At 37.9% G+C, this 26,446-nt stretch overlaps 2 long non-coding RNA genes across 9 annotated transcripts in view; one reads left to right on the top strand and one right to left on the bottom strand.

The window, feature by feature from the left end:
- Positions 1-26,446, bottom strand: part of LOC120605280 (uncharacterized) — a 225,130-nt gene that overhangs the window by 130,820 nt on the left and 67,864 nt on the right. The window contains exon 3 of one of the 5 annotated variants that reach the window (XR_005653581.1): positions 1,753-1,771. The exons of the other annotated variants lie outside the window; for them this stretch is intronic. This is a non-coding gene — a long non-coding RNA (uncharacterized LOC120605280). Of the gene's footprint in view, positions 1-1,752; positions 1,772-26,446 lie in introns of those variants that run through there. 5 annotated transcript variants of the gene reach the window in all.
- LOC120605301 (uncharacterized) overlaps positions 1-26,446 on the top strand; it is a 181,108-nt gene that overhangs the window by 105,669 nt on the left and 48,993 nt on the right. For 2 of the 4 annotated variants that reach the window (XR_005653604.1, XR_005653599.1), the window contains 2 exons: positions 4,306-4,366; positions 9,181-9,522. The exons of 1 other annotated variant lie outside the window; for it this stretch is intronic. This is a non-coding gene — a long non-coding RNA (uncharacterized LOC120605301). Of the gene's footprint in view, positions 1-4,305; positions 4,367-9,180; positions 9,523-26,446 lie in introns of those variants that run through there. One more of the 4 variants, XR_005653602.1, reaches the window with a different exon arrangement.

The following is a 26,446-nucleotide window of genomic DNA, read 5'->3' as shown; positions in this document are numbered from 1 at the left end:
TTTTCCATATAAGATAGAGTGTTATCCATTATTGCTTCTGCTGCATGAAAAAATACAGCAGGACGTAGGCCATAAAGTTGGTCAGATTTAGGATGGAATTCTACTTTGACATGAACCTGTTCAGTGAAAAACCACTAGGAGACATGTCAGGCCAAACTTTACCAGGGAGTTTCTTTTGATGAATTTCCTGAACCAGTTGATGATAAATTATCTTCAGTTCAGACATGAAGAATTTTACACTCAACTTCTCCATATGTTTGGATATAGGGTTTAGCATTTTTGCTGTAGTTAATAGTATTGCTTTGGGTTAAATTACTTAACTTCCCTAAGATTCAGGAACTTATGTATAAAATAAAGTGCAATAGCGAGAATTCTTTTTAAAATGCCAGAAAATGTGGTTTAACATGGCTTAAGCTGAAAATAATTTTTTTTAGTATGTATAACTAAACAGATCAAAGATGGGAATTGGCTTCAGTTGAAGCTCGATCCAAGATGGATTCAAACAGTATCGCCCAGGTCCAATTTCTATTTTTATTTTATAATTTCACTTTAACTCTTATCCCCCCCTTTTTTTTTGGTTCCATCTTAAGCAGTTCATTCACTTAAGATAACAAAACAAGCAACTGCCAAGGATCTTTCCTGGTTCAGCACAGAAGAAAATAAGAATATTTCTTTCTGATAAATTCCAGTGACAATGCCATTGTCATTTACATTGTTTATGAACTGTTGATTGCCTTAGACTTCTCACATGCTTCACCTCTGTTCTCAATCTACAGGAAGTTAATTAACGAAGTGAAGAAAGGATGGCTTCCCAGAAGGAAACTGAGGTTTATTAGACAGGGTTAAAATAAATGGATATTAAGATTCACACATAGCAGATAGCCACAATATGTTAGGCTTCTGTAGAGCTTATATAAGATAATATATGTAAAATGGTCAGCACAGTGTGTGGCACATGGGGGAGTTGAGCCATCTCAATCATAATATTACTGTTTTACAAGTGTGTAATGTTTACGTGCACTCAAATCTATATTAACCACTCACATCAAAGACAAGAAGCTGTGCTAAAATTTTGTCACAATACTAAAACATTAAGCCTTTCATATACAATGCGAGGTAGGAAAAAGTAAATGTCTTTGTGAACATGAAGAATGGCCCACGTGATTCTTCTTTAATATACTTCTTTTGGAAGATCAAACTCATGGTCTGTTTTCTCTAGTGAGGCTGGTACAGTGAGAGGAGCCTGGGGCCTCCTACTTAGAGAGATATACCCTCCTACCCTATTTTAGAACACTGTCTTGGAAACTAGGGAGGGTTCTGGAGGAAAGAGTTCTGTGTCAGCTTGTTTTACTTACCTATTTAATAGAAAACATTCCTGTGGCTTCTAACTTGTCTCTCCCAATTGACTGGGAAACTGCTAGTGCTGGTTGCTCAATTTCAGCTACAAATGTAGAGTGTTCATAGGTCTGAAATATCATTTGGGATTCTCTCTCTTTAAGATTTTTAGTATTTGAGGCTATGGTCATGATTCAGAAATTTCAGATTACAGGTATGTCCTTACTAGAGACCCAACTACATGAAAAGATGGCCATTTTGTTTCCATGGGCAGATTAGGCTTCACACATCAAGTGTGGAGGCAGAGAGTGGCTCTTTTCTTATATCCCTCAGGCTTCAATCTTAACTCCCCCAGGTACTTTGTGGCCCCAGCACTGACCTGAGCAAATAAGCGGGTCCTGGCAGTGTCTTTCTGATCCTAGCCCAGGAAATGAGTCTGGAAGAGGACACCAGTCACATATGATCATTTTGCCTGAGACGATATAGCTTATCACACAATTTGTTCACCAAACAGAGTTTTTTGCTACCACAAAGATATATGTATTAGCTCAGGCTGCCATAACAGAATACCACAAACTAAAGGGCTTAAGCAACAAAAATTAATTTTTACACAGTTTTGGAAGCTCAAATCCAAGATTAAGGAGCCAGCAGTGTTCATTTCTAGTGAGGCCCCTTTTCTTGGCCTGCAGATGACTGCCTTCTCTGTGTCCCCGCATAATCTTTCCTCTGTGTGCTAGCGGATAGAGTGTAAATTCTGGTGTCTCCTTCTGTTATCAGAGGGAGCCTCACCCATATGACCTCCTTAAGGGCCCTATCTCCAAATATAGTCTCATTGGGGTTTAGGACTTCAACATAAGATTTTGGGAGGAACATAATTCAGTAACCAACAAGCAAGACTCTGAGGTACTCAAATTTGTCATTTTTAGAAAACATTTCTCTGCTTTTCTTTGTGTGGTGAAATGGGACCACTGATCAAAATTTTATAGAATCAGAAAAGATGACTATGTTACCTCTGAATATTTGAGGAATCTGAACATTTCGCAGGAAAGGAGCCTTATGAAATATATATTGATATACTCTTCACAGCATGACTCTATACGAGCAGCCCCTACAGTCTTTCTTCACCAAGAATTCAGGATTGTCTGGAGGCAATATCAATATGGCTATTAGATGCTTTCGAGTCTGCTTTCTGGTTGGTACTTTCTAGCCTAAGGGCCTCATTAAATAAATACATCTGCCTCCTCCTCAGCCCTCCCTCCCTTTTCTCTCTAAACACCTTCTCTGTAATGTCATCAATTATTTTTGTCTTACTCACCTAAGTGAGCATATTCAGATCAAGTTTTCCCTCTTTCACTTTAATAGGCCAGACAGAGAAAGACAAGAAGGTCAAACTTGCAGAAGCAAAGAGTAGAATGGTGGTTGTCAGGGCCTGGGGTTGGCAAAGATGGTGAGAGATTGACCAAAGGTACACATTTTCAATTACAAGGTGAATAAATTCTAGGGGCCTAATGTACAGCATGATAACTATAGTTGATAATTCTTTATTGTATACCTGACCTTTGCTAAGAGAGTAGATCTTAAGTGTTCTCATTACACACAAAAAAATGGGAACTATGTGAGGTGATGGATATGTTAATTAGCTTGATTGTGGTAATCATTTTACAGTGTACATATATATCAAATCATCACATTATACACCTGTAACTATGTACAACTTCTGTCAATTATACCTCAATAAAACTGAAAAAAAAAAACAACTGGAAATAAGGATAATAGCTGCTATTTCATATAATTGTTATGAAAATCAAATCAATTCATTTATATTAGTTTTCTATTGCTGCAGAACAAAATACTAAAAAATTAGCATCTCCCAATAACAGCTAGTTATTATCTTACAGTTTATGTGCTTCAGAAGTATGGATTTGGTTCTATACTTTGGGTATCACAAGGCTAAAATCAAAGTAAATTATCATCTAGATGCTCTGTGGGAAAATTTACTTCCAAGCTAATTTTTGCTTCTGACGGAATTCATTTCCTTGTGGTCATAGTGCTTAAGTCCCTGTTTCTTAGCTGGCTACCAGCTGGGGGCCACTCTCAGCATCTACGAGCCACTGTATTTCTTTATGTACAATCTGCACCATCTTTCAGCCAAAAATGGTACATCAAAATCTTCTCGTGATTCAAGTCTTTGACTTCCTTCAGTTACTGGCCAGGGAAAACTTTCTGCTTTTAAAGTGCTCATGTGATTTGGTCAGCTAACCCAGAAAATCTCCCTATCTTAAGGTCAACTATGCCAATATAACATGATCTAATCACAAGAGTAAAATCTGTCGGAGTTAAAGTCCATGGGATTATGTTGGACATGTACACAAGAGAGTGGAAAATCTTCGGGACCACCTTAGATTTCAGCTTACCGTACGATGCTTGGAAAGCACTTCAAAAATTCACCATTCGCATAAGCACTTAGCAAATATTTCACATGTTGTTTTGTAACTAAAGATTCAATATATAGTATTCCTTAATATGTAGAATCATCAGAATTTAGAATCACCACTATATAGTAAAACTGTAACCCACCTACATATTTTCATTATTTTGTTAGGAAAAATTCTGAATGAAGACTAAAACATTCAATTTAGGTTCAGCAAAGTGTTTAAGTAAGATATTGTTTAAAAAGCTACTTTATATAACAGAATCCAGAGGTGTTGGATATTTTCAACCATGTACATCTTCTGCCTTCTTCTGGTGCTTAGGAGCATGGCATGAGAATGTTTCTCTTTCATAAGGGAGAAAAATTTTAAAACATCGATTTTCTGTAGGAATATCATAGAATCTTTGATGCTCTTAATTTTTGAGTATTCAGTTCAAAATTTGCAGCATTACTAGCCACATTTATCTTCATTAATATTTTTAACTAAGTATAAAGAGAATATTTATTATGCACATGTCATTTTCTTTTCTGTCCTGCAGCTGCAAGGTCCATGTAACTACAGAATTGATCTACAACCACTGGTACCTATACATAGATTGGGTAAGCAAACTAGAATGGAATAGTTCAATCGATGCAGTAAGCACGTTGGTTTTCAAGTGTGTAGTGAACCTCTAAAGAAGGAATGGAAAGTCAAGTCTTTTCAGTGAGGTTCAGAAACTTCCTGCGATGAAATCAGGTTTTATTCTCTCTGTTCATAACTGTTCTTGCAATGACACTTTTCTCTGATGGCTTTGTAGGATTTAGGTAGCTATTTGCATAACTGTCTCGAATCACTCCTTCTTGACACTTCAAACTAATATATTTCTTTGTATTGTAATCATGGGGTTATTACCCTTTTTCTCATTAACCTTTTTTCCTTTCCAACCTGTTATTTTTTAGGGCTGGCTAGACAACTTTATTTCCCTTTCAGCCCCAGTATAATCACTGCACGAGGAATTACCTGGTTAATAGTCCTTCAAAGTGTTAACTCAAAGCTCTAAAAGAAGACATACAATAAAAGGGCTGTTGAGATACTAGAATCACAATATAACCAAGAAGGAAAAGAACCGTAGACTATCAAGTTCTCATCAGATATGAGAAAAACAAATATCAAAAATTAGGATGCCATGTCTCATCAAATAACAAGTCATTCAGGATATTTCTCCCTATTAATTTTTAACTTCCCTGGATTCTAGCGGGTAGTTTTTGTTTTTGTTTTGTAGATAACCAAGTTTATACTTGGGTGCTGTCTCTACAGATTCCTATTCAGTGTATGGTCCTGTTCATATTTTGAACCATTTGTTCCTAAAGATTCAAAGAAATTCAAGGCAGATAATGCCTACTTCCTTACAACCCTGTTTGGTAGACTGGGCTCGCCACCAAAAAATTAACTCCTTGTGCCAGGAAGCCAGTAAGTGATTTGAAAGCACAGAGAAAGTAAGTGTGGGTTGGGGGAGGGGAGCACACCTGGCGAGGAACCCCAGGACAATCCCTTTCTGGAGTATCTTTCCTAAGCAACTGCTACATTGTAATGAAACCTTTTTCTTTGGTTTCTTTTGAGGAACAGAGCACCCTCAAGCAAACACCACTTTGTAACAAGTGTTCTTTTCATCAGTCAACAAATTGTTCGCAACAGTGATATGTGTGTTAACTGAAAAGGCCAGTGTAAATTTGCTAGAGTATAAGTATTGTGTACTTAAGTTCCAGTCCCATGTTTTAAGAACAAAACAGGACTGGTGTGGTAGGCAGGATTTTGGCCTCCACGATGTTCTGCCTCCTGAAGTTATGCCTATAAATATTATTTTATTACTTGCCAAAAAGGAATTTTAAGGTTGCTGAGCTAACCTTAAATTAGGGTAATTAGACTTCATTATCTGGTTAGGCCCAATTGTAATTAAATAGACCCTTAAAAGTGGAAGAGGGAAACCAAAGACTCAGTGGGAGAGAGCTGAAATGGAAAAGAAGGATGAAAGATTCAAAGCATGAGAGAAACTCAACTAGCCATTGCTGGCTTCCAAGACAAAGGAGAACACAAGCCAAGGAAGGCAGGCAGCTTTCAGAAGACGAAAACTATCCCTATCCCCCAATGACGGCCAGCCAGCAAGGAAGTGGGGACCTCAGTCATACAAAAAACTGCGTGGAGCTGAATTCTGCCACCATCTTAAATGATCTTGAAGGCAGATTGTCCCCTAGGAGATCATTTGACCTTGATTGCAAATTGTCCCGTGCTTAAACTATTCCTCTTTATAGAGCTACGTTAGACTTAGAAAGTTGTTCTGTCTCCAGAGATATGAAGAGATGAACGTTGCAATGGAATCTCTGGATTGACAGACATTCTGAGAGCAGAAATTTGAGAATAATGTTCTAACACATACTCTTGGAAGCCTTTGTAATCGAGAGGTCAGAAGTGAAGGAAAGTAAAGGCATCGTTTTATAGCCCAGCTGATGTACTTGAATCTTACTCTGTACTGTTTACATCCTAAGTGAATTGCAAATTTATTTATAGATGCTATTGGGCACTTTATAATATATTTTACTGCTCGCCAAGATCATTGTTCATTTTCTGTAACTAGTATCTAGGAGCTGGTTTAATAAAACCCAGCATCAATTTTCTTTCAAGTTAAATCATTTAGGTCATATCTGAACTAGGCAAGGGTTTCTGAACCTTGTAAAAAGAATCCATTCCTTTTAAATAAAAATCATTCATAGTATGGTAGAGGGATTATTAAACAGGAAGCCCAGACTGAAGTGGATAAGAGGTAGAAAGGGAATGCATTAGGACTTAGTATTAAATATTTGTGCTTAATACCTTGCAGGTTTAAATAGTCTTAAATACCTCACAGGCCTATTTATTATCAATATATAGTAGACCGTAAGCATTTTCAACATCAATTACTTGTGGGTGATGCCAAAGTCCCATGTCTGTGCTATGTGATTTTGCTAAAGCATTAGCTTGAAGTGCATATATAGAGAGGCTGGTGTGTGGAAACAAGACACTTATGTAGTAAACGAGTTAGCCTGGTATCTTCTTCCTACCACTAGCTAGCATGGGGACTGTGGGAGGCTGAATAATACCTCTCCCACTCCCAATATATCTACAGTCTAATTTTTGGTACCTATGAACATTACTTTTTATGGCAAAAGTGCCTTTGTAGAAGTGATTAAATTAAGGGTCTTGAGATGGGGAGATTATGCTGGAGTATCAGAGAGGGCCTGATGTAGTCACTAAGGACTGTATAAGAGGTGCATGTGAGGAATCACAGTCAGAGGAGAAAGTGAAGTGATGAGGGAAACAGAGATTGGAGTGATGCACTTTGAAGTCACAGCCAAAGAACTCAGGCTGTCACTGGAAGTGGAAAAAGGCAAGAGAACGAATTCTTCCCTCAGAGCCTCCAGAAGGAACCGGCTCTCTCTACACCTTAACTTTAACCCATTGAAACTGATTTCAGACTTCTGACATCCAGAACTGTAAGAGAATAAATCTGTATTATATTATGCCACTACATTTGTGACAACTTGTTATAGCAGCCTCCGGAGTGACTGTGTGAGGGCTGAGGTCCTGCTTCTAGCACATACCACCTGTCAAACCTGGGCAGGTTTGGCAACAACCCTTACCCTCATTTGCCTCATTGTCTATAATATTTTAAAAAATGACCATATGTACCCTAATTACAGGGTGTTCTAAGAATTAATAGGCTGTTAATGTAGCATTTAGCCCAGAGCTTAGCCCAGAGTATGTACTTAATATTAATTGTTGTCCCTGTTAAGAGATTATACACAATATGATTTTGTTGTTAAATGGTTATTGAGAGAGAAAATTTACTCAACACTAAAAATGCTGCTTGCTTGTGATTGAGGATTTATACAGAGAAAATGAATTATTCTTAATGACTGGATTCGGTGAAGTCTAGAGGTCAATATGGTGATCCTGTTTGTCAAAGCCATGCAGGTATATCTTTTTAATCTTTAAAGAAAGATGCAATCCTGTCTATAATTGATTGATTTACTCAGTTTAAAGTATTTATTGAGTACTTGTGTTGTTCTTGTAGACAGGAATATATGTACCCTACTGAATAACTAACATATTCCTGGCCTAAGTAACACATTCTTGTAAGAGAAGACAATAAACAAGAAAACAAATGAGCAAACAAGCTCATTGAGAGAGTGGCAAGTAGACAGATGGGAACAAACTTGGTTATTGTGATTAAAGTAGTTGTTGGCACTAGACATGGACTGGCTGGGTTAGACTTGGATGAGATCCGAATGATGAGAACATTCCAGCTATGAGTAGAGCAGAAGGAAGAATCAATCCAGAGGTCTAAGGTAGTGATCGACATGCATGTGGGAAAGGGTAGAAGTTCAATATTGCTGGAGCACAGCAAATGAGTGTGTAAATTGTAGGGGGAGCAGGCAACATTGGATTATAAAGCGGTACACCAATGATGTTATAGAGATTGGGTTCCATTTTAAGGGCACTGATAATTTTTTGGAGGGTTTTAAGTAAGAGAGGACATGACAGGTATATTTTAAAATATTACTCTGGTTAATACATGGAACATAGATTGTACGTGCAAAAAGAGAAGTAGGGTGTCCAGGTAGGTGGCTTTTGAAGTTCTCTTTGTGAGAAATAATGATGGCTTGGATGGCAACAGTGGCAGTGAATTTGGAAATAAGTAGAAATGTTTGCAATGTGTTTGGAGGTGGAGTCAAAGCATTTTTTTTTTTGATGGATTAGATGTAGAATGGAGGAACAAGAGAGAAATAAATTATGGCTCCTAGATGTTTGGATTAAGCAATGAGAAGAATATTGCTTTCATTTTCTGGAATGACAAAAGTTTGGAAAATATCAGGATTGGGGGAAGAAAATTGAGTTCTGTGTTTAAGTGTGAGATACTATTAGACATCCAAATGGAAATATTGAGCAAGTAGTTCTGTATATGTGCCTGGAGTTCATAGGATTAAGACATTTAATCTATAAATAATGAAAATTTAGACTTTTGATAATATATTTCAACGGGGAGCAGGTTAAATTCTTACTATCACTGGACATTTTGCTGAGGCAGCAATAAACTAACGAATGAGTAAGAAATTGTTTGTTTTAATATTTGCGTGCTTTAAATATCATTTTTAATTGTGTTTTTGTGGCATTGGTGGTGGTATTATCATTTTCCAAAATGATTCTTATTGCAAAAAAAAAAAAAAAATCTTTTGAAAATCCTTCAGAAAACTAAGGTGAAGAGAGATATTATTTAATTCCTGCTGCCATCTAGTGGCGCCATTCAAAATTAAAAAGAGACAAACTAGTTGAGAATCAAGACAGTGTTAAGTAGAACTCTAGAGAGCAGCTACTTACTGAATCCTCCCTTATTTTACAGATGAGAAGAATAAGACTCTGAGAAGGGACATGACTTGTGCTAGATCTCACAACTACAAGCTTGGACTTTGTCACTGAAATCTCAGTTCAGGAGGTTTTGCCCTACAGTACATAGGTGCTTCTCTCAACCTGGGATGCTCATCCCGGATCCTTCTTTTCCAACTTTCTTAAAGACCTTTTTTCTGTTCTATAACTCTGAAAAGGATCTTATTTCTAATCTCTTTTACTCCATTTTGATACTCTAAGTTGCTCATGAACAGATTCCTAGAGCTTAGTACAAGATGATTTCAATTAATGTTGAGTTCTTATTACTTACAGAACTAGTTTCTTAAAAGAGAATGAATCAAATTGCCTTTTTATTTTTCCTTTAATGGTTTTATTAAAAGATTTGTTTTAAAATATAGTTTTTATTATTATTTAGGTATTGCAAGTCCAACAGATCAGTAGACAACTACCATTGAAAAGATAGTTTGTTATACTCACAGATTCCAAGAGGAAGGGGGTATGCCTCACCATGGGGGACTAGAGGAGGCACCGGGGTTTGGCAGAAGCCAGAAAAGGTGAGCAGAAAATGTAGGCAAGCGTCTTCATTGTAGTTTACCTGGGAAGGGATGGGCAAGGCAGAGGCAGAAGGTTTGGGACTGGCCAGTTTGAATAATTTCAGCAGGGTCTGTCCCCAGGTATCTGATGCCTAAACTTGGGGTGATTAGGGAGAATAGGGATCCTGAGTGTATGAGGTTGATAAAGGAAGAGACTGGAGTTTGACATCTGGATTGGTTGGTTTTATTATGAAAAACATGCTCACAGATGGTTCATTTATTTTCTGCAGGAATTCACTAGCCCTGGGAGGGGCAATTCCTTCAAGGTCAGCAAAGCCCCAGATTTCAAAGCATTAGAAACAGATGTTTAATACAAGGCTTATCTCACGGGAACCCAGAGTAAATTGTGGCCACAACCATGACAATAATGGTAATGAAAAGATAGATTTGCCATAATGCCCACTCTTAAAGATAACACAGTCTCTTCTGGGCACACAAAAATGAACACAAATTTAATATAACATAGTAAGTACTACAGTGGTAGTGCATGCCAGGAATTATGAGGATACAGCTGAGAGAGAGGGAGAGATGGATTTGACTTAGGTGAAAGAAGGTTAAGGGAAGGATACATGAAGTTAATATATGAATAGATCCCTAGAAGATGAGTACAAATTAATTCAATGAATAAAAATAGAGCTGGGGTGAAGGAGGACATTACAGAAAAAAGAGACAAATGAGTAGTGGCCAGGAGATGTGACTCGGGGACATTCATATGTGACATGGGGAATGGCTTGGATTTCATTTTGACTCCAAGAGACTTTTACAATTAAAATATTGATATAATTGATAAGAATGAATAAAGATATAGAGAAAACTAGAAAACATTTATCAAATATTTACTCTGAGTTAGGTACTATGTTAAATTTTGAACTTTAGTTCCCTCACTCTGATAAGTTTTTCCCCAATAAGTTTTTATGGGTAATTTCTAGTGAATAATAATTTTCTCTTTAGGTAGATATGTTTAGCTCATAAAAACAATTAACTAGTTTTATGTTGATATTAAGAAGCAAATCCATTTCTCTGCCTTCATCCTCTGCCATATTCACTCAACTCAACAAATATATTTAGTGTCTACTATGTGGCAGGCACATTTCTAAGTTCTAGGGATAGGCCGGTGAATAAAATGGAAAGAAATTCATGCCCTTGTGGACCTTTGATAATGTGGGAGTAGAGAGATAATAAACCAATGACATTATCTGGAACACTTAGAATCAGAAGTACAAGTCAACTGCCTACTTACTTTCTGTCAACAGAAAGTTTTATTATGTATTAGAGGGAAATACATTTCTCATGCTCCCCAGCTTTTTGGCTTTTGTGGGGGTTTGAGCAATGCGAAATAGTGGAGGTTGGGAGAAGAATAGAAGTCTGGGTGTTTCTCCTTCTATATCTCTGCTTTCTGTGGCATCTAGCCAAATAGTCTCGTCTATGGTTTCAGCTACAGCTTGGCAGCCTCCATCATGATTTTAGCTCACACCAGACAGCCCCCAATTCTGAGCTCTGATAACCTTTTATTAGTCTTTCTAGTCCTATGAAATTCTAGTTCTTTGGGACGGCTAATGTCTGCCTCTCCATCCTTTTTGGCTTCTCAACTTTTTCATCAACTTTGTCATCAATTCCCTGTATTAAATGTCCTATATTTAAGAAATCTAGAGTGATTCTTTTCTCCTATTTGAATTATACAAAGGCTTTGGGTTTAAGAGTGCTGGATATTAGGTATGCAGTTTTAAAGAGGGATGGTCAGAGTGGGATTCACTAGGAAATTAACATGATAGCAGTCTCGAAAGAGATGAGGTAATGAGACATGTGACTATCTGGGGAAAGAATTACAGGCAGAATAAAAGACTATGTGAAATTCTTATGCAGTTGCATGTTTGGTATATACTTAAAGTAAGGAGGTCCAGATGTCTATATGGAGTGTGAAGAAAATAGTAGAAGTTAAGGTCAGAAAGCTAGTAAGGAGTTCGGTCACATAGAGTCTCACATGTTATTATAAGGGCTTTGGCTTTCATTTTGAGTGCTGTGGAGAAGACCATAATATTCTGAGCAGGAATGGAATGACCTGATTACATTTTAGGATGACCATCCTGGCCATTGTGCTGAGAATAGGCTGTAGAGGGGCAAAGGTGAAAGTAGGTAAATCAGTCAGAAATCAATTTTAATAATCTATATAAAAAGATAATGGCTTAGATTGGAGAAACGGTAAAGTGATGTGATTCTGGATGTAAAATTTAAGCGGGGGACTTTCTGTTGGACTGAATGTGGGGTGTGAGAGAAATTTAAAAAGACAATGATTTCTAGCCCGAGTAAATGAAAGAATAGAGATGTGTGCCATTAAGTGACATGAGGGAAGTGTGAGTGCCGTGAGTTTGGAAGTCGGTGGAAAGTTTAAAGTTCTTTGAACACAAGCATTGGGGGATGTTCATCAGACATCCAAGTGGAGATGTCAAGTAGGAAACTGGATATGAGTCTAGATTTCAGGAGCAACATAGTGACTGGATGGATACATGAGGGTTTCAGAGGAGACGACCTGGCAACCTAGCAGGGAGTCATTAGATAAATAATACTTAAAGCCGTGACCCTTGAGATGATTTCATCCTGGTAATGAATGTAGAGAGGAGAGATGGTCTAAGAATTGAGTCCTGGGGCATATCCAAGGTGAAATGTCTGAGAAAGAAGAGGAACACACAAAACAGATTAAGAAGATACAGATGAATAGGAAGGAAGAGCACCACAAGTGTATGGTATCCTAAAAACTAAATAGACAGCGTTTACATGGGAAGGGAATGATAAGCTTTGTAAAATGCTGCTGACGAGAGAAGTAAAATAAGCGCTTAGGATATATAATTGGCCTTACTTAACACGTGGAGATTATTGGTGACCTTAGCAAGAGCAGTTTTGGTGGGGGTGGTGGGAAGACTTTGAATGTGGGTGGGTTGAAAGAATGAAAGGAAAGAGACTGATGGATAAAGACAATAGTTTATAGACGTTTTACTATAAAAGGGAATAAAGAAATGGGATGGTAGTTGAAGGAGAAGCGAGATCAGGAAATTTTACTTTTAAGATAGACAAAATAGCAGTATGTTTGAATATTGGTGTAGAGTGGGAAATAATGACATAGAAGAAAGTTGAGAACATTTTTGAATGAAGTACTTTAATAGGTGAAAGGGGGATACAAAGTTCAGATATGAGGGGGTGGCATTAAATAGGAGGATTAATAATCCTTATGTAGTAATAGAAGAGAAGGTCAATTGTATGTACCCAAATGCTAGTATGTGAGTAGTTGTAGTAGGGGAAGTTTGTGAAAGTTCTCTGGTTGCTTCAACTTTCCTAATAAAGTAGAAATCCAAATGTGCATGAGGTTTGAAGAGAAAAAGCAATGTGCGAAATAACCTCTGGCAAGTAATAAAATGAATGGTCTAGGGAAATATAGTTTGATCGCTGAGCAATAAACAGTGTGCTTGGCATTTGTGGTCATACTTTAACCTGAGTGGTTAAAATATGTTAAACTTTTTCTCCAGCCACAATTACTATACTAATGTAGTTCTGAGTATATGAAGAGTTGCATTCAAGCAGAATTGTGATTCTAACATCACAGAATAGAATACTTAGAGGGACAAGGAAGTTGAAAGATACTAGAAGCAGTGATCATATTAATTGACTATGGAATTTAACCTGGTGTGAGCTAGGGATACAGATACAAGGAGAATAAGAAAAAGGTGGCAGAATAAGTGGATCTTACAAATAAGACTTTGTGAGAATTGTGCCTCCCTTGAAATCACCAAAATCTTTTTAAAAATCAATCTCCTCTGTGATCTTCTAAAAATCTTTTTCTCTCTGGACTCCAGGAGACTATAAGAAGAAACTGTCACCTCCGAGTAATCAGACCCTGATAGGTCAAGGCTTCTTAGGAGAATGTTCAATCATGAGAGTTTTGCAACCAGAAAGAGTCTGAGAGAGTACTTGACCAAGGATTTTCAAATATCTATTAGTGACAGTTTTTCCCCAATCAGATTCATATTGTCAGATAGATAAAAATCTTACTTCTTATCTGCCAAGGTAACCTGTAAGATACATCTACAGTTCACATTTTAAAACTGAAGATAATCATTTTATTCTAGTAATAGAAGAGTTGGAGGATATAATTGCACACATTGAATGGCCAAGTAATTATTAGAATCTAGACTGCTGACTCGCTACTTCTGTGTCCTTATCTTTCAGACTGTTCTCCGGTGCCTTTCTTCCTTGGGTTCACCTATTCCTTCCTTTTCTCCTTATGCTTCCCCAAACCCCCATACAGCTAAGACTGTCAAATAAGAAAGTAACAGGTCCACTAATGTCATATTCCACAATATTCACTGGTGATAAAGAAGAATAGAGGATGGGAGTTCATTTCATTATGAATGAAAAGAGGTGACATAGTAGACCTGACGAGCTTAAGGGCTACTTGGCAGGCCTGGCATGCTCAGTGACCAAAAGTAATAACACAGGATGATCTGATCACAAATTCCCAACTGGGCAAGTCAGGTGGGTAGTCATGTCCCAGGCCTATCACTTCCTTAGCAAAGGTCAGTCTTTATCTTAAGTGAGCCATGCCGATTGCTCTTATGCATCTAGGATAACATACCTTTAAAATGTCAGAGTAATTTTCTTTTCCAAATCCCTCGAAGGCACAACCTCCAGCAAAACCACAAAAGTCCTATTTTGTTGCCCATATACCATTTCTGTGTATTATAAATGTGTTAGTTATCCCATACCCACTAATATAAAACAAGCATGTATCTCTGCACTTTGCTTTTTATCCAATCCTAGAGATTTCCCTCTTTGCTTTCTCCTCCTCTAATCAGCCACCAGTAGATTCACATAACCTTCCTTAGGTTTTCTCCTTCGATTCTAAATGTACAAAATAAGCTGCAATACTGCCATTCTCCAGAGCATTTTCTCAATTTGTTGAGATTTTGCTTCTGGTCACGTCCTCCAAATTCGACTCAAATAAACTATTATAAAGCTTTATGCAGCTTTGGATGGTCTTTCATCAATATTATGTCCAATGGTGCATTAAAAAAAAAGCCAACCAACCCACAAACAAACTGCTTGACATATACAGCCCGCAAGATGGGACTTAGAAGAAAGGAATTATAATTTCTCTCTGCAAGAACACTGTTCTTTACCACCCTTTCACTCTTGAGTGCTCTTGAAAAGAATCACCTTCATTTGTTTACTCAAGAGGGTAGACTATATTTAGCAATTTGATTCCTGCTATTTTCCTTTGTTACTATGAGCTCTCTAAAGTCAAGGTCTCCTAATTTAGCACCTCTTCCTGCTTAGCACAGTAAAGTCAATAAATGTTGCTGACTAACAGGTTGAACAGTAAGAGTTAAACAGGAAATATGTAGCTGTAGGCAGATGTATCAAACACAAGTAATTTAGTCTCCATTTCTCTAGTTTCTCACAGCCAAAGAAAAAGCACTTGCAATGCATAGACCAGAATAGTCTGTTTATTGTTTTATGAATAAGTTTTAAAGATATCCATATACATACATGCATACATACATGCATACATGTATCACATACATTCACATCTCTCACAATGAATGAAATGCAAAATAATAAAAATATAAAAATACTCAAATTCAGCACACTAATGTTCACAAAATCTCACACACTCATGCTCAATAAAGTAGTCCCTCTCCACTTACACAATCACCTACAGATCGCCTTTTGGTTGGGGTGCAGGTCTGAGCAGCTAGCACACTATTTTGCCTTACAACTCTCCCTCCCCATTCCTTTTTCCCATACCCAGTATGTAGTACTAGATACAATCAAGATAGAAAAAATTGCCAAAGAAGAGAAAATGCAAATTTTGGATGAGAGATGAGGGCAGATATATCTACTTATTTAAATCAGGTGAAGAAAATACTATCTTTGTTTGCTTGTTTGTTTGTTTGTTTGTTTTGTATTTTTTACCTCAGGCAGAGAGACTTCCTCGGTCCCTGATCTGTAGTCAAAACTTTCTTCTAGGAGATCCTGTATGAATTTAGAGCCTCCTAGGTGAGCCAGATGGTTTTAGTAAAATCTCTGTTAACTCACTCCCTTATATGAAATTTGATAGAAACACGATTTTTTTTGAAAAAAAAAATCGAGGAGTATAAACAAAACTTTGAAGTTTTCTTAAGAGAAAAACTGTTTTATAAGACATCGAAAGACTAATTATATGCAAATGTTGCTAATATTTACTGATGAGTCTCATCCACCCCACTAAGCTCCCTTTAAGACTTGTAATAACCACATAAACATTTCCAAGTTTTGTCTAAGCTTAAAAATAACAAAACCACATTCTTTTGGAACTCTTTGAATTAAAATATTGTACTTCAATGGATCCTCTCCAGGTAGGTCAGTGAAAGTATGTTAATATTTCATGATTGAAAAAGAGTTATTGAATTTCAATTATTAAAAGGAAAAATAGAGGAAAACACTACTTAATATGGAGTACAAAGCCTAACACATTCTGGTTCATTTCTAGACCACATACCTTACCAGCCATTTTAAAATTTACTCATTTCTTCAACCAACAAAGCTCTTTTTTTCTTGCCTCTCCGATGCATCATTCTCATTCCCATCTCAAGGCATTTGTTCAAATAATCCTCTTTGCTTAAAATATTCTTTCCCATTCTTCACATAGCTACAACTATTCATAATGGCTCAAACGACTCTTTCAAAATGAAGACCACATATCCCCTGAATTCATTAGATCCCATGGATTAACTTGTACTACTTTTTAATGTTCCTTGGTACTCCCACAGTCCAATTCTTAATAAAGAGAATTTAATATTCACCTGCTTAAGTTCAGTACTATCTTAGCCCCTAAAGAGAATTGTCATTTTTTTGTCAGTTGAATATTGAAATAGGTACAGAAAGACAACATTAAAGAGGTGCATATTAAAAAAAAAAAAGAAGGAACAACAACAACAAAAAACAAGAGGTGGGTAGGCTGATCCTTAATAGAAAGTTCTTGGTAAAAGGAATATGTAGATGGAGAGTAGGAAGCTCTGGAGTAGTTAGGAGGTGTATGAATATAGAAGACAGTCAATAATATTTTTAATGTAAAATTTTTGTAATGCTCCAAAATAAACATAAGTAAAGATTAGTGCTAACTTTCAACTACTTTTGAACACTTTGTTTCTTCTGAAAAGTCAACTGTTTATTTGAATTCACTTGTAAGTGATGCATTATTTTTCTCTTGTTGTTTTCAAGATTTTTCCTTGTCTTCTACTTTCAGCATGTTTATATGATGTGTCTTTTTATAGGTCTCTTTACCTTTATTCTATTTGTAGTTCATTGAGTTTTCAGGATGTATAAGAGGTTTAGGTTATTTCTTTTAATAACCTGATTTCTTTTTGATAGGACCCAATTTCTGGAATTTTTTAGCATGAAGCAAATGTGTCTTGATGTTCAGGACAGGTCCAAAAGTCAACTCATCATATATTTTGTATACGTAATTTAAAAATTATTAAAATTGATTTATAAAAGGATAAAGAAAAGGATGTAAGAAGTGGTAAGGCCACAATGATAAACTTTAGAAAACCTGGTGTTGGAAGTTATGCCAATTAGTTTACTGAACAGCTTTGGAGGAGAGGAAGTTATCATTAAATTATTATCAAATGGCTGAAAAAATAGATCAGAAAAAGCAGTGATCCCTGTCCTTTAGCTCTTGCTAGGATATCGATACAATGATATTTGGGTTGAGAGTCAAAGCTCTATAACTGGTTATATGTAAAATTTATATGGAGTACCAGTGTATAAAGTTTGAACAATCAACAAGGTACAGCAGCAATACTGATCTTACTTATTCCTCATTATGATGTCTTTAGGAGACTTCTTTTCTCTTAAGATCTTGGCAGTGGATTTATGTATTCTGATGCCATCTTCTACCTGTTATCTACATAACGTCACAGCAATGAAGGAGATTGATTTCTTAGCTTACCCTTGGAATAGAGGTGAAACACGTAATAAAAAGAGTGAATGTCAGATATATTTATTGGGTGTATACCATGTTTAGCATTTAACTATGTTCTAATTTAATCCTCACAATATCTTTAAGAAATGAGTATCTATTTAACTTCTTATAAAATATTTGAAATAAAACACTCATTCTTAAAAATTCCATCCTATAACTCCCTCTAGCACAACTGAAGTTCAGAGAGATTATATAACTTGTCAAAGAACGCACACCAGTAAGCAGCAAAGCTCATATTCAATCTCATTTCTGATAGACTTCAAAATTGGTGCCTTTACCACTACATCAGATTTCCTTTCAATCAAGGACCTCTTCTCAAAAAAAAAAGGCTGGCCTAGAGAAAGATAGTACTACTTTGGTCAAGTTCATGTAGCATAAAACTATAAATTGTGGAGCTAGAACTCCAGTGTCCCACCTGCTGACTTCAGTCTAGTGTTCTTCCCACTCAAACCTCACCAGCAACTGCTGCATTAGTACTTCTTGACTCTGGTATGGTTCTGGTTTTTATCCAATGTCCAGATGTCTGCTGATTCTGCAGCCACATCTCCGTGGCACCATGTCCATGTTTCCTCTCTGGGATTACAGACCTTCCTTTGTGTTTCAGTTGACCCTAATAGCTTTTCCAAAACCTAAAGAAATTATGCAAGAAGAAGCTAAATACACTAATTTTATCTTTCCTCTCTTGAAAGTGAAACAAATACATGTCTGTAATGAGAACAAACATTCAAAGATAAAAGACTTGTCAGGGAGATTGGTGCTTCCTTCAGGGCAACTTGTAAATATGGATCTATGTTTACTCTGACTTAGAAGCTATTTTTTCTAAAAGAATTAGAAATTGAATTCCTCCCTCAGGATATTCTTACTAACTGATCCAGCCTAAAGTATTGAGTCAGTTTTCAGTGTTTTCTGTTACTTGGTGTTTTTGTGAAGATTAAATTAAATAATGCAAGTCAAAAATTAGAACATTGCATGTATTTAATAAATCCTCAAAAAAGATTAGAAATAGTGGCGATAATAATGAGGGTGATGGTGATGGTAGTAGTGGTGATCTTCTTAAAGAAATTATGGAAGAGTCACAAAGAATTAATTTAAAGACTAGAAGAGGAAATCAAGGAGGTAAAGGTTGTAAACATAAAAATATGTGGGTCACTTTAGTGCTGTTTTAAATGAATTATCTGTCTTCAAATCTGGCGTCTCATGTCAGGAAAAGCGAGTTAGGAGGAACAAGGGATGTAAAAGGGAGTAGAAGAAAGAGTTCCTAATTGGCCATTGTATTTAATACATAAAAAGGGAAACAATTTTAGTTAACATTTTCAGCCATATGAACTTAATTTTTGGTTTTTAAGGAGAATAAGATAATTTAATGGAAAGAGGACACAGGAAATATGAACAACTGGTTTTCTCTAGTTTCTGCTATATCGCTAATTGGCACTTAGACTTCAGTTTCCTAATTGGTAAGATTCTATGATATTCATAAAAAGAAACATTTGTGCTATGAGAATAAACTAATCATTTTAAAACATATGATTATGAGAGGAAGTTCAAGGTATTTATGAAACTGTAGTACACAACACGTTCCAAAATAAGTAAAGATTGCTTCCGCCTTGTTTTAAAAAATAGAATGCTTATCTAGTTGACCCAATTCAGGTATAGAAATTTTGATAACAAGAAAACAAGGAAGCCTGTCTAGTTCAGATATCAAAATAAAGAAATATTTGGAGAGTTTGAATCAGTACTTAAAATAGAAAGAGTAGAGGGGACAAAAGTAGTTCTTGCTATACTTTAATATGCTGTATTTCAATCTTACTTAAGTTAAAATATTTCCCAGTTCTCCTTGCGACATCCTCTTTCATCTACAGATTATTTGGAAGTGTTATTTAATTTCATATTATTTGGAGTAATTCTAGGTATTATTAATTTCTTAGTAAGTTCTTTGTGGTTAGAGAACACACCTTGTATGACTTCTTTTAAATGCATTTTATTGCCAAGAAAATAGAAAATCCTAGTGTACATACTGAAGTACAGAGAGGACAATACCATATTCCCTTCTACATGTCCATGTAGTGTGAAAACCTGCTCAAGAAATTTCTCATTCTCAATGCCAGCAAGAGAAGCATGCATGGGAAAATCATGAAAGATCAATGGATGAATGTGAGTGCTGAAGATAATGAACTAAGGACTTATGTGCAGCTACCCCCTGACTATAAGAACCTCCAGAGGTCTGAGTGGATGGTGTCCATGGGCTACACATGGGAAGAGATCCAGGTCTCCTGATAGGTCAACAACAAAGCAATGGCCACTTGTCTGCTCCAGAGTTACAAGGAATCCAAGCTACACATCATCCTAAAGCCCCAGCCTCCAGTTGATCTGACCGATAGCAACACTCCTTCCCCATCCCACAAGGTACACCATAGCATCTCTGCTAACCCCAACCGTCAGAGTTGTAGTGAGCTTATCCATCCCATCTTTAGTTCCTACTCTGAGAATACTTAGAGTAACAACATAGGAAATTAGTGGCCTGAGGAGGACCACGAGTAAGGATGGAAAACTAGCAGCACAACCAATGTCTGCCCATCCCCAACCAAAGCTTGGAGTGGGAGAACTCCCTCGCCCCTCAGGAAATAGCAACTTCCTTACTAGCACAAGCAAAGCAAGCATTTCCTGCTTTTGGAGAGGCTTCCATCCAGAATGGCAAAGTCATCCTAACTGCGCCAAAGAAGGGGCCTCTTTGGCTCCTGCTTTCCTTCATGTCTCTACCCACCCTGCCTGCACCAAGCATCCAAGATGGCCTCAGTGTGACTCCACCAGGCCTTGAGGCTGTGCCCAATGGAGAGTCACTGTGAGGTGCCATATATGGCCAAACACAGCCCTCTGTTGTGTCCCCATGGCCTTCACTTTTGTTCACAACATCAACAGAAGTGGTGCTGCCTTAGGCTCAACCAACTGGCCCGGGAAACTGTCCATACTAGGTGGCCCTTACAGTTGTGTCTAGGAGAATCTCCCCTGTGGTGTGACTCCAGTCTTTCCTTCCAGCAACAACCAGGTCTGGCAGGGGGCCACCGGGAATTGCAGAGAATTCTCTTTCAGATTTATGCACAGAAAACTCTGTTTCAGGTTTGCTAGAATTAGCCTGAAGTGGCCTGAAAGCAAAGACTGAGTGGAGATTCTCAGACCTCTTATGGTGGGCAGTAGAGGCAGTGATAAAGAAAAATAATTTTGAGAGGCCAAGCCTCGCTCACCACACTTACATGGAGAATGAAGATCACCAGCTCCACGGAGCCTGATAAGATGATATGGGAGAAAGAAAGGGTGCTGGATGCAAGCAGCAGCATGCAAGCTGCACCAGTAGTGCCTGCTGCTGTTCACGCAGGGCTCCTGGGCCAGTGGAAGATGAAGGTGTGCAAAGTGCCCCACTGTTCTCTCAACAAGTTCAATCAAAGTGACTATCCAGCACCTCCATGGCCTTCAAAAGCACTGACTACCAATTAACCAAGGAGCTTAGGCTTTAAAAATCCACCAGGAGCTTCAGGAAGGACAAGAGGAGAGGCTGGCTGGCCCTACGTGCCAGATCCGCCACTCTATCCACAACTGGGAGAAACCGCAGAGAGTAAACCGGTGTTTTTGTTTTTGTCCCCACCTCCCCGCCCCCGCCGCGGGGCACTTCTCTCTTCCCTGCCTGTCTCCATCTTTTCTTCTATGTTTGTGGGGAACAGAGATGCTTCTATGGAGATAAACACGGAAAAAATGAAAACAGGCCTTCCACTGTGTGCCGTAGCAAGGGAGTCAGCCATCATTATTTACCTTTGGCAGAGACTCCAATGCAGATAGGGAAGTGGGAAAGCTTCATGATTAAAAAAAAAGAAGAGAGGAGAGAAGAGGAGAGAAGAGAAGAAAAAAAGAAAAGAAAGAAAAGAAAAGAAAAGAAGAAAAGAAAAGAAAAAAGAAAAGAAGGCTTCAGTTGTGCCTGATTGGCAGTTGTCGGCATGGGGAAGCTGGAACCAGGCTAACTGGATGAAAAGGCTTCTCATGTGATTGGTTAGGGAGCACATTTGGCTTTCTCTGGTTATTCTCGACTCTGAAGGGGTTAGAAGATGAGGGTTAAAAAACAAAATAGAATTATAATCCTGACTGTGGAAATGGAGTAGGAGTGTGAGGTCATGGACTAGAGTTGCTGTATAACTTTTCTCATCATCAGAGAAGCTGTCTCCGAGATTACGCTCTTAATTCAAGCCCTGGGAAAGGAAAATGAATCTATGAATGATAGTGGGGAAAATGTGGTGGGCCTGGCATAGACGGTTTGGCCGTCTTCCAAAACTGGCATCACTTTTATGAAAAATGTTATAGTGCTTTTCTAAAAAAGAACTCCTTTTGTTAAAAGTAATACACCACACCACCACCGTCCTGTGTTTAGAAGCGACGTGGTTGAATTCACATTCTTTTTCTATTACTATACACATAAAAAAAAAAATGAGGCCATATAACCTGAAGAGAATTTGAAACAAATCTTTTAGCAATCAGGGTCCCAAATTTAAATGTAAGTCAATTTACCGCACTCCTGAAACAAATCCCAGTTTCTCTCAGAGTGAAAGTCAAGAATTTTATGATGGCCACCATGGTTCTATAAGATCTCCCTGTCAGCCGCCTGACCTTTTGTCTCAAGGTCTGTCAGCCCATTCCAGCCATGCCCATCTCCTGCTATTCCCTAACAGGGCTGACAACATTCTCCCGCCTTACAGCTTTCGCCCTGGCTGCCCCCCTCCCCTTCGCACGGACACCCACATGGCCGGCTCCTTCAGTCTTGCTCCTGCATCATGTTCTCTATGAATGTTGCTTCAACTATTCTATTGATAAACCTGTTTACCCAATACAATCTCCTTTATAGTCGCCCTTATCACCTACTAATATACTATATAATTTACTTATTCGTTTTGTTTATTATTTATTTTTGTCTCCCTGCTCCTTAATTTCTGTCAGAATGGGAGCCCCACAAGGACAGGAATAAAAGTCTTTTTTGTTCACCGATGTGTCCCAACGGCTCGGAAGTGTGTCTAGCCAGTAGCAGGCATTCAAACAATATGTGCTGAAATTAAATGAGGTTCCAGAACTAGGTGTTTTCTGTGACACCACAACTGCCTGTAATAATAATGAGGATGATAGTATCTATAACAAATTCAATAGTTGCATAATAACCTTAGTTTACATTGCATTTTTACAAAAATAGTCTAATTAGGTCAGAAATTGTGCCACTTCGCTCTGCTAGGTTTATTTTTAAAATTCAAGCTATCTAACTGGAACATCAAGTGTTAATGGAGCAGAGTCTGTTTGGTAGAGCAACGAGCTATATAAATTGTGAAGCTACAAAATTAGTACCAGCGCTTTCATTCTCTGGGAATTTTAGATACATTAGGAACCTGTAATTACTGACTCCATCTGCCTACTCTGTCTTGAGCTTAATTATGTATTTCAGAAGGAACGTTTTTCATGTTTTCATTTTTTGTATATATAAATATTTAGCTCCATCTCTTATCATTTTCTGCCTCCCTTTCCCCCTGCTTTTGCCATTTACAATCTCCAGAGCTATTTTTACTACCAAATCGCAGTGTCTTTCCTGGGAATCAACATGAGAGAAGTTGGAGCTGAGAAATTTAGTTCTGCCAGTGTCTCTATAACATCTTGGAAGAGGGGTTATCAAGCCCCACATACACATTTACAAATGGTGGGGGATGGGACAAAGGCAGCCCTAGAGTCTTTTCCAAATCAATATATTAGAAATATTAATGCAATCTCTAAAACAAATAATGTACAGGGGCTTTTTGAGAGGGGAGGGATGTAAATGAAATGGGAAAACAATGAGTTAAGCAATGTTTAATAGTATTCTTTCTATCAGATTTTAGGGTAGTCTTTAATATATGAATGTGGCTCTCTAAGAGGGGAGAACAGCAGACAGTTTCCTAGACTTATTTAAACACTAAAAACAAACAATTTGGGAGGAGGAGACAAGCCTATTCATATTTTCTCCAACAATATTTTGGAAACTGATGATCTAGTGAAAATTATTTTATTTAATGACATAAGCATAGTGGTTGGCGTTAGCTGGATCTTTAGTAATTTCAATATTTCTTTCACCTTAGTGAAACACTGGACAGAACTACAAATATAGGTTTGGCTTAAGTGTGGTCAGAAAATATATGTTGAAATTAATTTCTCTCTCATTCTTCTTTCTGGAAGAGAGAGAGAGAAAAGAAAAGGCGATTTTATTTTTCATTCTCTCCCACTTTTACCTTCCAGGTCTTTGTGCCCCATCACTTTAAATTCTTCTTTACACACCCCTCACCATTCTCCATGATGTCATGAAGAAAACATCAAAAAATGGAGTTGCCCCTGAAGGCAGGGGAGGGAGTCATTGCTCAGATATGAACAGGAGCATCTAACCAGGAAGAGTGATGGACTGCCGGAGACTTGAGAAGACTGTACTGTTGATTGTTTAGTTTTGTGTGAGGAGAGAAGTGTGACCAATAGGTGATGGAGATGGGTACCAGCTTACATGCCTGCTACCACATGAAGACACAGCTGTGTCGCATCCAAATAAGGAGAGGGGAGACCTTACCCTATTAGCAGTGAAGGCAATGGACCTTATACCCTCCCCAGTAGGTCAAGGTTAGCAGGAAGTGGTATTTAAGCTTGTTTAGGCAAAGAAACAGCTCTAAGTTCTACCTTTAGAACTGGACAATTCACCTTTAGCCAGACTAAAACACCACAAATGTCTATCTATCTTTTAATGCAAATGAATTATGCCACTACTGGCGATGACCCTTAAAATCCTATGCATTATATGCAATATCAGTTGTAAAAAGTGACTAATTTGGAATTCCAGGTCAGGGTAATGAAGACCATAGCAGGAGCAGGAGTGAGATTCCTAATAAATCCAATAATGGGGACATTAGTTACCGGCCTTGGGAATCCAGTGGAGTTAGGTCAGCATGCTTTCTGGCCTAAAGGCAGTAGAGTGTGAAAGGGGATGAGGACCGGAGGTAGAACCAGTGACAGCAGTTCTGCGTCTGGTGGTAGCAAGGTAAGGGACTTTGGAAGGAGTAGAACAGTATCTAAACAATAGTTTTTTTCATCTATTTATTATAACCGGCTTGGGTTATCATATATTCTGCACTACTTTTATGTTTAAGTATAATTATAATTTGGTATATTCTGATTTGAATACATTTTCTAGAAAATGGATTTACCTTATAATTTAGAATTTAGGAAAGCTATTTAAGCTAAAAAGGTTGAACCTGGGTCCTTACAGAATTTTCAGTCAGTATGAAAAGTAGGTCTGCATTTGAATAGACTGGGGGAGGGTCAAGGCCAATCTCCCTACCATCTTCTATAGCAGGAAATGCTCATTTTAATTAACTAGCATCAAGCTAATCCATCTGTGAGCAAAAATGCAAACTCATATGTGATTCCAAACTGGTAGGCTCTTCTCTACTCGAGTAGCTCCTAAATGTTGGTCATCATGATCACTGTAGGAGCTTGTTAGAAAGTACCTGTTCCTTATACGTAGGCCTGGAGACTCTGATTCTTTAGAGTCTGGCCCTGAGTAGCTATGATATACAAAAAGCTAGGGCATTTATTAATGTTTGTGAATCACTACCTCACTTTTACTATCACCGAAAAGGGAGAATGAGCATCATTTTAGGCAGAGCATCATGGGATCAGGAGAACAAACAGTAGCAATCAAAGCCCAAGCAGAGTGGCTGCACTCAGGGTCTTAAAGTCAGTGTCTAGGAGGAGTAGGAAATGCAAGACAGAAGAAGCCAGTCCAGGGCAGTGATCCAAGGCACAGACTCAGAGACTGGGGGCATTGCTACTACAACAGGTGAACAAATGATGGTGGGAATGGAGAGCAGTGCAGAAGAATGTGTCTGTTTATTAGAACAAAGGATAAGGGATTGCATGGTTAATTACACTGATCCTTAGGCTCCAGCAGAGATGACACCACCATTTATTTATTGGTGTATATGTTTCGCAGATTCTTCAATTCCACAAATATTAGTTGAGCACCTATTATGTGTAAGGCCCTCTGCCAGAGGATACAGTAGTGCCCAAAGTAGACGTGATAATTGTCTTGTGAAGGGTACACCAGAGTGGTAGTGGTTATAACTAAACAATAATTAACTAATTTCCAGTCATGATAAGTGCAAGGAGAGATGAATGACTTGGGAGCTGTGAAGGAGGAAAATGGGGTGGGGAAAAGGTTAGCAAATATTAGAAAAGGGAGGCTGGGAGAGCCTCTCTGACGATGACCTACTTTAACTGTGATGGCAAAGGGCAGCAGGCCCCTCTTTCAAATAAGCAAGAGCCTGGTGCTAAACAACATGAGAATCATGTTGTTTCTAATCTAACATGAGAATCAGAAAACAATCCTGTAAGGATAGTTTCATATAACATCAACGGGTGATTGTTATACCTGGACTCACACACATGTGCTTCTCTGCCTGGCTTTGGGACAAGTCAGGTCACAAGTGGATCTGCGTTGCAATGTCTTGTGGGAAGCTCACACTCAAAGTCCAGGAGTGGGACATACGTGTGAAAGCAAGAGCTGGAATTGGAAACTGCTGATGGCCAAATCATTTTTACAAAACCTTGATTTTGATTCC

The sequence above is a fragment of the Pteropus medius genome, unplaced genomic scaffold (genome assembly GCF_902729225.1).
Source record: "Pteropus medius unplaced genomic scaffold, Ma_sr-lr_union100, whole genome shotgun sequence".
NCBI classification, from domain to species: domain Eukaryota; kingdom Metazoa; phylum Chordata; class Mammalia; order Chiroptera; family Pteropodidae; genus Pteropus; species Pteropus medius.
This window is presented reverse-complemented; position numbering and strand designations above follow the sequence as displayed.